Consider the following 11,681-nt stretch of genomic DNA (forward strand, 5'->3'; position numbering starts at 1 on the left):
ATTTTTTGTAGTGAAAACTCTTAAAATATGCATTCAGCAATTTTGAAATATATAACATATTACTATTTATTATAGTCACCATTCTGTAGAATAGATCACTAAAGCTTATTTCTCCTAACTGTAGAATCTTCTTGTAGACACATAGCCCTGAGTGTTTCACTCCAAGCACAATGTTCTTTTATTCAAAGTTTTCATATACAATGCATTCTTATTTACCACTGAAGACCTCTTCTGAAATTTATTAAAGTGTACGTTTGTTGTAATTTCTGGCCACCATCCATTTTTCCTTCTCCAGGAAACAGCATGCTAGATTTCTTTGGAGTGAACTACTCTTCCTTAATCAGTTACAGTTTGGGAGGACTGTGCATCAGGATGTCCCACTCTCTACCAGCTAAAAGGTAGGGCGCCTGACCCCAGTGGGCAACACCCTTCTTGGAATATGAGTTCTATAGATTCATGCTGGTGAAACACCTGGAGGTGCAAGTCCATTGATTCCTGCTTCCTGGATCTCTGGAATGGCTCTGGTTCCTACCCTTTCCAAGTTGGCTCCTTTGATTCTGTGAGCTCTTACTTAGCTTTTCAATTAGCAATAATCACGCCTCGGATAAACCTCATTGGCTACGATACTGCCACTGTGCAAAGCTCCTACGTAGCTTTTATAGATTTCCTTTTTCCTTAAGTTAGCCTGTGTCCATTTGTTGCCTACCATCAAAGAAATCTGATATTTGCATAAACCTACCTCCTTCTCTCTCCAAGTCCTGAATTTAACCACAGATTATCCTGAATAAGGAACATGACATTTGTAGCTGGAGAGGACACTGACACAGTACTAAAAAATTCGCTTGCACAATACTAAAAAATTGTGCTTGCAATTGTATAAGAAAGATACAACACTCTGGAAAGCAAAAGCTATGCTAAGTATTTCCCATAAAGCTGATTCAATACAGAGAATTGGGTACATACCAGCTACCTCACCTGCTGGCTGGCACTCCCCACAGTCATTGCTCCAACAACTGAGAAGAGTAGTACTCGGCTGAGACTCAGATCACCAAGGAAGGTGTGGCTGGTTGGTGCTGGCAGCTGTGTGGTATGGTGGTGCTGGGAAGGCTGAAAGAAAGTGCAGGCCAGAGCCATGTGTGTTGGGCGGCTGTTGATAGGAGTTGGCAGCAAGAAGACCCTTCTCACCCCTTCCAATCTCCCATCAGAACCTTCCATTGACAGAACCTAACAGGAAGGCAACCAGCAAGGGAGTTTGGGAAAAGCAGTTTGCAGTGCCAACCCTAGCATCACAAACAAAGTGAAAGGGGGTTAGCTTAGCACTAAGGGAAGGCAGGCAAATAACCACAACAAAACCGTGCCTCACTTTTAAGAGGATCAGTAATGGTTTTTGAAAATAGAATTCCCTAGTAAATTGGAAATTTGCAATATAACTGTGGCTGAATGTAAATTACTTCATTATTGTACTATACTGAAAGACCTAAGGGCACAAATTTCAAATCTGTAACATGTTCTCTGGCCCTCAGTGACGGCATATGGATATATCAGTCGGAAAATTTGCCTTCCAATACATATTTATGAGGTACAGGAGGTACAGCAAGATTGTTTAGTTTGATTATTACAAAGAGGAAACTGGCACTGATGTAAAGCTATTATAGCCATCAAAAGGTCTATAATTGTAAGGTCACTTACAAATTGAGAATTGCTTTTCAAAATAGGTTAGAAGAGAAATCAGAGACATTAATTATATTGCTGGAAAAATACTTCACAATCTCTAAAGGGAAATTATACATGCTTCAGATGTACAGATCTATTAAGCCAACAGATTTTATTCAGAAAGTTTGCAAACTTACTCCTCATCTGAGATTAATCGATAGAGGAGAAAATTATTATACTAGTAGAAAACAAAATGTTAGATGAAAATGCATCTGTGAATGTTCACAACAGCTTTATTTGTAATAGCTAAAAACTGAAATCAGCCCAGATGTCCTTCAACTAGTGAATGGTTAAACAAACCGTGGTACATACATATCATCAATGTACCAATAAAAAGGAAGAAACTATTGATACAAACAATAACTTGGATGAAGCTCCAGGGAATTAGGCTGAGTGAAAAAAGCCTATCTCAGAAGGTTACATACTATATAATTCCATTCATATTACATTTTTGAAATAAAAATCAGGACAGATTAGTTGTGCCAGGGGATAGGGATGGGGGGTGGTGTATAGGAAGGTAAGTATGGTTATAAAAGGGCAAAATGAAGAATCCTTGTGCTTGTGTAGTATTGGAACTGTTCAGTATCTTGACTTTGGTGGTAGATAAACGAACCTACAATTTTGGGTGATAAAATTATATAGTACTTTACACACACACACACACACACACACACACACACACACACACAAGGAGAAGTAAAACTTGGGGAATCTAAATCAGATGAGTGGATTGACTATCCTGGTTGAGATCTTATACTATTCTTTTGCAAGATGTTACCTTTGTGGGAAACTGGGCAAAGTGTACAGGGGATCTCTCTATACTATTTCTTACAACTGTGTGTGAATCTACAATTATCTCAAAAATTGTAATTAAAAAGTATAAATGGTGTGCAGACCGCATGTTCTCACTCATAGGTGGGAATCGAACAATGAGAACACATGGACGTAGGGAGGGGAACATCATACACCAGGGCCTGTTGGGGGGTAGTGGGCTGGGGGAGGGATAGTGTTAGGAGAAATACCTAATGTAAATGACGAGTTGATGGGTGCAGCAAACCAACATGGCACATGTATACATATGTAACAAACCTGCATGTTGTGCACATATACCCTAGAACTTAAAGTATAATAAAAAAATAAAATAAAATAAAATAAATGGTGTGTAGAAAAAAATAAAAAAAACCTTAATGATGCTTTCAGTACTGTTCCATTTATCAACTGAAATAAAGGCAACAGTTCCTGTATGTGTGGAGTGGTTCTTTAAAAAGCTTTAAAATTATAGACAATTTTAAACACACAAAACAAAACAGAATAGTGGAATGAACTATCTATGTACATACCATCCAGCTGCAATAGTTATCAGCTCATAGTCGAATGTGTTTCATCTCTCTCCCCAATCCACCCTTCCGATCTCTTATTATTTTGATGCAAATATTACACATCACACTATTTCATCTGCAAGTATTTCTCTATGCATCTCTAAAAGATAAGGACTTTTCAAAAAATTCAAAATAACTACAATACTTTCTCATATGTAAAAAACTAACAATAATTCCTTGATGTCAATATCCAGATAGTATTTACATTTCCTGCTTGTGTGTGTCTTAGCTTTATGGAGGTATAATGTATGTACAATACACTGCACCCATATAAAGTATACAATTCAACGGGTTTTGACAGATGTAAACACCCATGAAACCACAACTACAATTAAAAAAAAAAAAAAAAAACAGAACATTTCAATCACACCCAGAAGTTTCCTTGTGCCCCTTCCTCCATCAATGACTACTGAGCAACTACGGATCTGGCTGCTGCCACCACAGATGAGTTTGCAGAGAACGTGATTTTGGAAAAAAACCTACTTAAATGGTACATAATTTTATAAAAATTAGAAGGGTGTTTAGAGAATGAAGAAAGATGTGCATATATTTTTGTCTGGTATATTTCAATAGTGAGCCCCAAGGCAGAAAGCAAGTTAAATTTGGAATACTCCAATAGTAGCAGCCCTTACTCAACACTTTTTGGGGGTATACTATGTGCCAGATATTTTACCTATATTATCTAATCTGTCTCCTGATAACCTTACAATTATTATTAATCATGTTATTATCATCAAACCCATTGTACAGTTGAGTATACTGAGGCCAAGAGAGGTTAAGTAACTTGCCCATGATCTCACAGATTGCAGCTGAAAATGTTTAGATAAAAAAACAGATTGTCTGACTCCAGAGACAATTCCCTTAAACACTGAGCTGTAGTCAGTTTATCAGCAAAAAGAACTGATAAGAAAATAACACCTCAAGGTGTTGCTAAAAAGTCTTACCTCTCTTTGACAAAGGAGCAAAGGCAATTAATGGACAAAGGATAATCCTTTTAACAAATGGTGCTGGAATAACTGGACATCCACATGAAAAAAAAAATCGAAGCCAGATATAGGCCTTACACCTCTCACAAAAATTAACTCAAATGGATCAGAGACCTAAATGTAAAACGCAAAACTACAAAACTCCTAAAAGATAGTATAAGAGAAAATCTAGATGACTTTGGGATTGGTGATCACTGCTTAGACACAACACCCAAAGTATGATCTACCAAAAAGAAAAGTTGATAAATTAAACTCTATGAAAACTTAAAACTGCTCTGCAAAAGACATTCTTAAGAGTACAAAAAGATAAGCCATAGAGAAAATATTTGCAAAACATTTATCTGATAACGACTGGTATCCAAAACATATAAGCAATTCTTAAACACAACCTTAAGAAAACAAATAGCTCAATTTAAAAACAGACACCTGAACAGACAATCTGAACAGACACCTCACCAAAGAAGATCTACAGATGGCAAATAAGCATATGAAAAGATGCTCCACATCATATGCCATTACTGAATTGCAAATTAAAACAAGAAGATACCATTACACGTATATTAAAATGGCTAAAATCTATGGAACGGTAAAAAGATCGGTGCTTGCCAGAGATTCAGGAGCGGGGAGGGAGGGATGAATAGATGGGATTTTTAGGACAGTAGAACTATTCTGTATGGTACTGTAATGGTGGATACATGTCATTATATCTTTGTCAAAAGCCATATAATGTACAACACAAAGACTGAACCCTAATGTAAGCTATGGACTTTGGTTAATAATAATGCATCTATATTGGCAGATCAATTATAACAAATGTGCCATATTAATGCAAGATTAACGTGTGAAATTAAAGTAATAGAGATTAACATGGGTGAATTAACATGGGAAACTGTATTAATGGGAACTGTACTTTCAGCTCAATTATTCTATAAACCTAAAACTGCTCACAAAAATAGCCTATTAATTTAAAAAGCCTTATCTTCTCTAAGACTCATTTTCCTCATCTCTGAAGTGAGGAGTTGGACTAGATCTCAGAATGAAATCCTGTATTTATAAGTAGAGATAAATTGTTTTTTTATCCCCTTACATTTCCAAAAGGGTTCACTTTATTATTTTTCCCTTTCTCTGCCATGTGGCTTTCAATGATTGCATTGATAGATCAGCCAAGCTGGCATCACTTGGCTGTGGGTGTTCCGGCAAAGAATAGGCTCACACAGAGGATTCAAAAGTTTTCTTTATCAAGTCTTTTTGGTGATCTTTTAAATAAAACTTTGGGGGAAAACGTGTTTCTCAGGTCTAGCAAATGTTTTCTCTTCCTTAGTTTGAAGGTCATTTTGTGTATTCATCTATAATTTAGCTTCAGCGACCTTGAAAATATGATCATTTCAAGTTAGAGTAAATATTCAAATTTTTTGGGGAAATCCTTTATTTTTTTTTCTTTTATTTATTTATTTTTTTTGATATAAAGTCTCGCTCTGTCACCCACGCTGGAATGCAATGATGTGACCACAGCTCATTGTAGACTTGACCTCTGGGACACAAGCAATTCTCTCTGGACTATAGGTAAATGCCACCATGGCTGGCTAATTTTTGCATGTTCTGTAAAGACATGGTCTCTCTATATTCCAGGCTGGTCTCAAACTCCTGGGTTTAAGCCATCCTCCCACCTGGGATCCTCCCATGTGGGGATCACAGGAGTGAGCCACTGCACCCGGCCAGGAAATCTTAATTATCCTATGATTTTAGTGAAATCCTTTGTTAACCATGCCATGTAACCAAATATCACAGTAATTTAGTCTTAAATGAACATAAAGATTTATATAATAGTGTAAATTGGTCACATGGACTTTATTGTTTCATCCTGGCATTAAATTAAAAGACATTCAAGAGCATCATGGCCATATGAACTCTGCCATTCTAACTTCTCCTTGCTGAAGGGAGGTACAACATTTATATAAGCCACCATGTCCCATTCTCCCTACTGGCAGTCATAAGTGTTTGGTCATGTTTAATGAGTCAAACTGAGTGAAGAATGAGGTATTAGAGAACTAGATTTAAAAAAATCAGCAACCATCATAATGTATATCATAATGTTATTTAAGTTGTAAATGTATAAATGCGCTGTGGATGATTCCTATTGAATCGTTTATTTTTTTGTGAGACGGAGTCTCATTCTGTTGCCCAGGCTTCCCAGGTTCAAGTGATTCTCCTGCCTCAGCCTCCCAAGTAGCTGGAACTATAGGCGCCTGCCACCACACCTGGTGTTTTTTTTTTTTTTTTTTTTTTTGAGACTGAGTCTCACTCTGTAGCCCAGGCTGGAGTGCAGTGGCACGCTCTCAGCTCACTGCAACCTCCGCCTCCCGGGTTCAGGCGATTCTCCTGCCTCAGCCTCCCGAGTAGCTGAGACTACAGGTGCGTACCACCACACCCTGCTAATTTTTTTGTATTGTTAGTAGAGACAGAGTTTCACCGTGTTAGCCAGGATGGTCTCGATCTCCTGACCTCATGATCCGCCCGACTCAGCCTCCCAAAGTGCTGGGATTACAGGCGTGAGCCATTGCACCAGCCCATATGTTATCATTTAATTCCTAAGGAGTCAGGGTAATTTGAGTTGATGGACCTTAAATTTACATTAAATAGTATTTTGTTTTTCTGGGGGTAACTTAAATTTACATTAAATAGGTGTTGTTTTTCTGGGGGTAACTGTTAACACTAAGTATTTTTGCTTATGTTATATTAATTATTCTTTTCTAAAGAAAGAAGAGACTTGCCCCATCCACCACTTTACTACCATTATAGAAAGGACTGTTAAATATGTATATTTAGATTGCTTACGGCAGTGGCTTTTACATTTTTCTTGGCTGCAACCTATAGTTACGCATACATTTTTCATCTATATGTCTATCTCATCTATCTATCTGATACTGAAACATTTTTTTCAAAAAATAGTACTTATTTTTGTTATGTATAATATACTCTGATATGATCTGTTTTGTTCTATTTCATTTTTAAAAGTGCTGCTCATGACCCTCTAATTTGATTCCACGAATGGGCCAAGACCAGCAGCTCGAAAAATGTGGCTTGGAGAGCTCCAGATAAAATGTGCAGTGAATAGACAAAATTATCACATGTAATGATAAAAATGCACTAAAAGAAGGTTTTTACCACTTCACTTCTGAATAAACGTAAAAATTTAAAACTAACATACCATACACTATTTCTGGGGAGTAGGATTGAGAGATAAATCCTTTTAATTTTAGCTTCAAGATTGTTTGAAAAATAATTTTCACGTAGAACTTTTATAGTAAAAAAAAAAATCTAACATGATATAGTTATTTACCCCAACGAGCTGATGTTGTACTTTCTAAAAGTAATGTTTTATAAAAAATAGTAAAAAATTGGGCGTAACAGGAACATGGAATTATAGGGTATTAGTTGCATAAATTGTAGATTATTCATGGGATGTACTATGGAATCATCATAATGATTATGTAAGGTCTAGCTCGGTGGTTCTCAACCAGGGGTAATTTTGCCTCCCAGGGGACATTTGCCAATGTCTGGACACATTTTTGGTTGTCATAACTGGGAGAGGGGGATGCTTCTGGCATCTAGTGGGTAGAGGCCAGGAATGCTGCTAAACATCTTCCAATGTACAAGACAGCCCCCCACAACAAAGAATAATCCCCAAATATCAATAATGCTGAGACCAAGAAACCCTAGTCTAGCTAAAAGGCTATATCTATATTTACCTCATTTTGCAAAGCTGTAAGTAATCTTTTTGGTACATGTACACCCAGAAAAAAAGAAGCTTTCTACCTAGGAAACCAGACCACTTTGTGTCTTGTAATTGTTTAATAAATATTTGTTAAATTATTACATAAGAAAGAAGATGAACTCTGTAATTACTGAAATGGAAAGATGTCCACAATATATTTGACTGAAAAGCAAGCAGGTTATAAAACAGTATAAGTGATCTACAGATTTAACGCAATCCCTAACTCAGTTAAATTCTTTGCAGAAATTGATAAGCTGATCCTCAAATTCATATGAAAAGTCAAGGCATCTGGAAAAGCCAAAACAATCTTGAACAAAGCTGGAGGACTCACACTTCCCTAGATCAAGACTTACTACATGCTACAGTGATCAAGACAGTGTGGTACTGGTGTAAGGATACACATATATATTAATGGGATTCCACCAACTGACAAATGGGTAAATAAAATGCATTGTGTCTATACAATGAAATATTACTTGGCAATAAAAAGAAATGAAGTCCTGATACATGCTACAACATGGATAAACCTTGAAAACATCATACTAAATGAAAGAAGCCAGACACAAAAAAAAACCATATTGTATGGTTCCTTTATTTATTTATTTATTTATTTATGAGATGGAGTCTCACTCTGTCACCCAGGCTGGAGTGCAGTGGCGCGATCTTGGCTCACTGCAACCTCCGCCTCCCGGGTTTAAGCAATACTCCTGCCTCAGCCTCCCATGTAGCTGGTTTTACAGACGTGTGCCACCATGCCCAGCTAATTTTTTTTGTGTGTGTATTTTTAGTAGAGTTTCACCATGTTGGTCAGGATGGTCTTGAACTCCTGACCTCAGGTGATCCGACCACCTTGGCCTCCCAAAGTACTGGGATTACAGGCCACCTCGCCCGGCTGTATGGTTCCATTTATATGAAATGGCCAGAATAGACAAACCCATAAGTACACAAAATAGATTAGTGATTACCTAACGTTGGAAGGTTTGGGGGAAAATGAGGAGTGATTGCTAATTTGTCCACTTTCTTTTAGCAGGTATGAAAATGTTCTATAATTAGACTGTGAATGTACTAAAAGCTAGTCACTTGTATGCTTTAATTGGGTGAATTGTATAGTATGTGATTACATCTCAATAAAGCTAATTTTTTAAAAAAGAAGAGCCAACACGATGTGTCTCTGTGCCCCAGAATGTAGTGGGCTCAGATAAATGTGGAACGTTAGCGGGTCAGCGTGTACCTGGTTTCCAAAAACATTCTTTGTGAAACTCTTGATTGATGAGTTGCAGCTGCACGAGAAGGGATGTGACTTGGCACTTGCTCCCAGACAGGGACAATGCACCGAACACAGTGTACACACGTAGGTGCCCATTTGAAGGGGTAGCTGTTCTGAGTTGAAGAACTGCACCAGGTTCAACCCAATTCTTGTACTGTGCATGTCCTGCGTGGGGGAGGGACCCGGAAGCTGTGCCAGACCTCAGGAGGCAGCTGCTGTTTGGCCACGTGCATTGCTCACTGAATATCTCTTAAAGCTAAGTAAACCAGTGTAGGGGGAAATGCCATTATGTGTAGTACAACCGTATATTTAGCTGTATTAGTGATTTTATCTGGGTGACAGGATTTTGAGTGATCTTTATTTTCTTTGTATTTCTCTGTGTTTACTGATTGTGTGTGTGTGGAAATATTAATATATTAATGTCTTCAGAAAAAAATCTGTACAAAGAGGTTTAGCTCTCCCCCCGCCCCGCCCCTCCCCAGCACCAGGGGTGTTACTGGTGAGGCTGAAATCCCAGGCAGAAGAGTCAGCGGCCGCCCAGGTCCCTCACGTTTTGTGCATCCTGTGGCGAGGGTGCTTGGGGACCCGCAGAACTCAGGCGGGGACTGCTTCGCGGGAAGCCCCACCCCGCCTCCACGGTTCTTCATTTCTAATGCGCAAGCGTGAGAACAGCCTTGCATGGGTGGTAGGTCGGGCATAAACTCTTGGGCTCAGGATCCAGGCAGGCTAAGCTCTGGTGCCAGCTGTGTGGGGGAGTGCCCGGAAGGGCCAGGTGCCCGGCACCCAGAAACAGGAGTCCCCTTCATCCAGTGGGAAGTGGAGTCTCAGTCTAGTCCTCCCAGTCCCCACAGGGGGAGCCACAGGTTCCAGCTTGTTTGTTGCCAGGTGCCACTGAGAGAGCGCCTGGGATCATTCATCGAATAATCCTGCCCGTCTCTCCGCACTTTTAAACAGCCATATAGTACCATCCTTTGTTTAAACAGAGAACGTCTTTATCCCACAAGGGTAGGTAGTCCAGGAAATACCGAGATATAGAAACAATAGGATTACGTGATCAAACCTTCTCAAACAGATTTTCCTTAGTAGTCTCTAGAGCATTCAAAATGCATATTCTATTTTATGTCACTTTTCTTTCTAGTAGTCAGATTACTGAAGATTTCTAAGCTATTCCTTTTATAAATGTGCTGCTTCGTCAGCTAAACGCAGACCAGTTTCCACCTCTAGCCACGGGAGGGCGCACAAATCAAGTGACGTTTGGTATAACATGTTTTAGGACCTCCTGGCTTGGGTTGAGGAAAAAAACAGGGGCATTGTGGTCCTCTCATGAATGTAGAGCAGCACTATCCAATGGAACTTTCTGCAATGATGGAAATTTCCAATATCTGTGTTGTCCAGCACGTCAGCCACTAGCCACAAGTGGATATGTGGCTAAAATGACTGAAGAAATGAAATTTTAATTTTAGTTCATTTAACTATACATTTATTTTTATTTTTACTTTATTTTATTTTTTGAGACAGGGTCTTGCTCTGTCGCCCAGGCTGGAGTGCAGTGGCGAAAGCACGGCTCACTACAACCTCAACCTCCTGGGCTCAAGTAATTATCCCACCTCAGCCTCCCAAGTAGCTGGGACTACAGGCCTGAGCTGCCGTGCATGGCTAATTTTAAATTTTTTTTATAGAGACAGGGTCTCTGTATGTTTCTCAGGCTGATCTCCCACAACCATCTCGGCCTCCCAAAGCACTGGGATTACAAGCGTGAGCCACCGCACCTGGCTAATTAAAAATTTAAATAGCCACACATGGCTACTGGTTACTATATTGGAGAAGAGCATTAGACTGTATAGGAATATTGATTTTTCTGAATGGCTTTACAAAGTTGGCATTTAAACGACTTTGAATCTAACAACAATACCTTAAGGGTAAAGAAAACTAACATTGATGTTCCCACCATTGGCCAGCTTCTGTGCCAGGCAGACTTACATTCCCATCTCATTTAACCTTTGCTATGCCCCTCAGTGAAGGATATTAGTATGCTCATTTCATGAAGATGCAGCAGACCCAGAGAGATGAAGTAACTGGTTCAAAGTCATCAAGAAAGTCACTGAGCTAGATAAATGCATCTAACATTCATTGAGAACCTACAATATGCCAATAAATATTTCAGCAAGGCACTATTACAGACACTGGAAATCTATAATAGAAACCAATGCTAGGCTGGGTACGGTGGCTCATGCCTGTAATCCCAGCACTCTGGGAGGCCGAGGTGGGCGGATCACCTGAGGCCAGGAGTTCAAGACCAGCCTGGCCAACAAGGTGAAACCCTGTGTCTACTAAAAAAAAAAAAAAAAAAACCAACCCAGAAATCAGCCGGGCATGGTGGCGGGTGCCTGTAATCCCAGCTTCTGGGGAGGCTGAGGCAGGAGAATCACTTGAACCCGGGAGGCGGAGGTTGCAGTGAGCTGAGATCACACCATTGCACTCCAGCCTGGAAGGCAGAGTGAGACTCCATCTCAAAAAAAAAAAAAGAAACCAATGCTAGATATGGGGACCTTTTTAGCAGA

At 39.2% G+C, this 11,681-nt stretch overlaps 1 pseudogene; it reads right to left on the reverse strand.

Annotated features, from left to right (window-relative positions):
- Positions 1-571: 571 nt before the first annotated feature.
- Positions 572-644, reverse strand: LOC112438660 (U4 spliceosomal RNA; annotated as a pseudogene).
- Positions 645-11,681: the final 11,037 nt, after the last annotated feature.

This window comes from Pan paniscus, chromosome X (assembly GCF_029289425.2).
Source record: "Pan paniscus chromosome X, NHGRI_mPanPan1-v2.0_pri, whole genome shotgun sequence".
Classification (NCBI taxonomy): domain Eukaryota; kingdom Metazoa; phylum Chordata; class Mammalia; order Primates; family Hominidae; genus Pan; species Pan paniscus.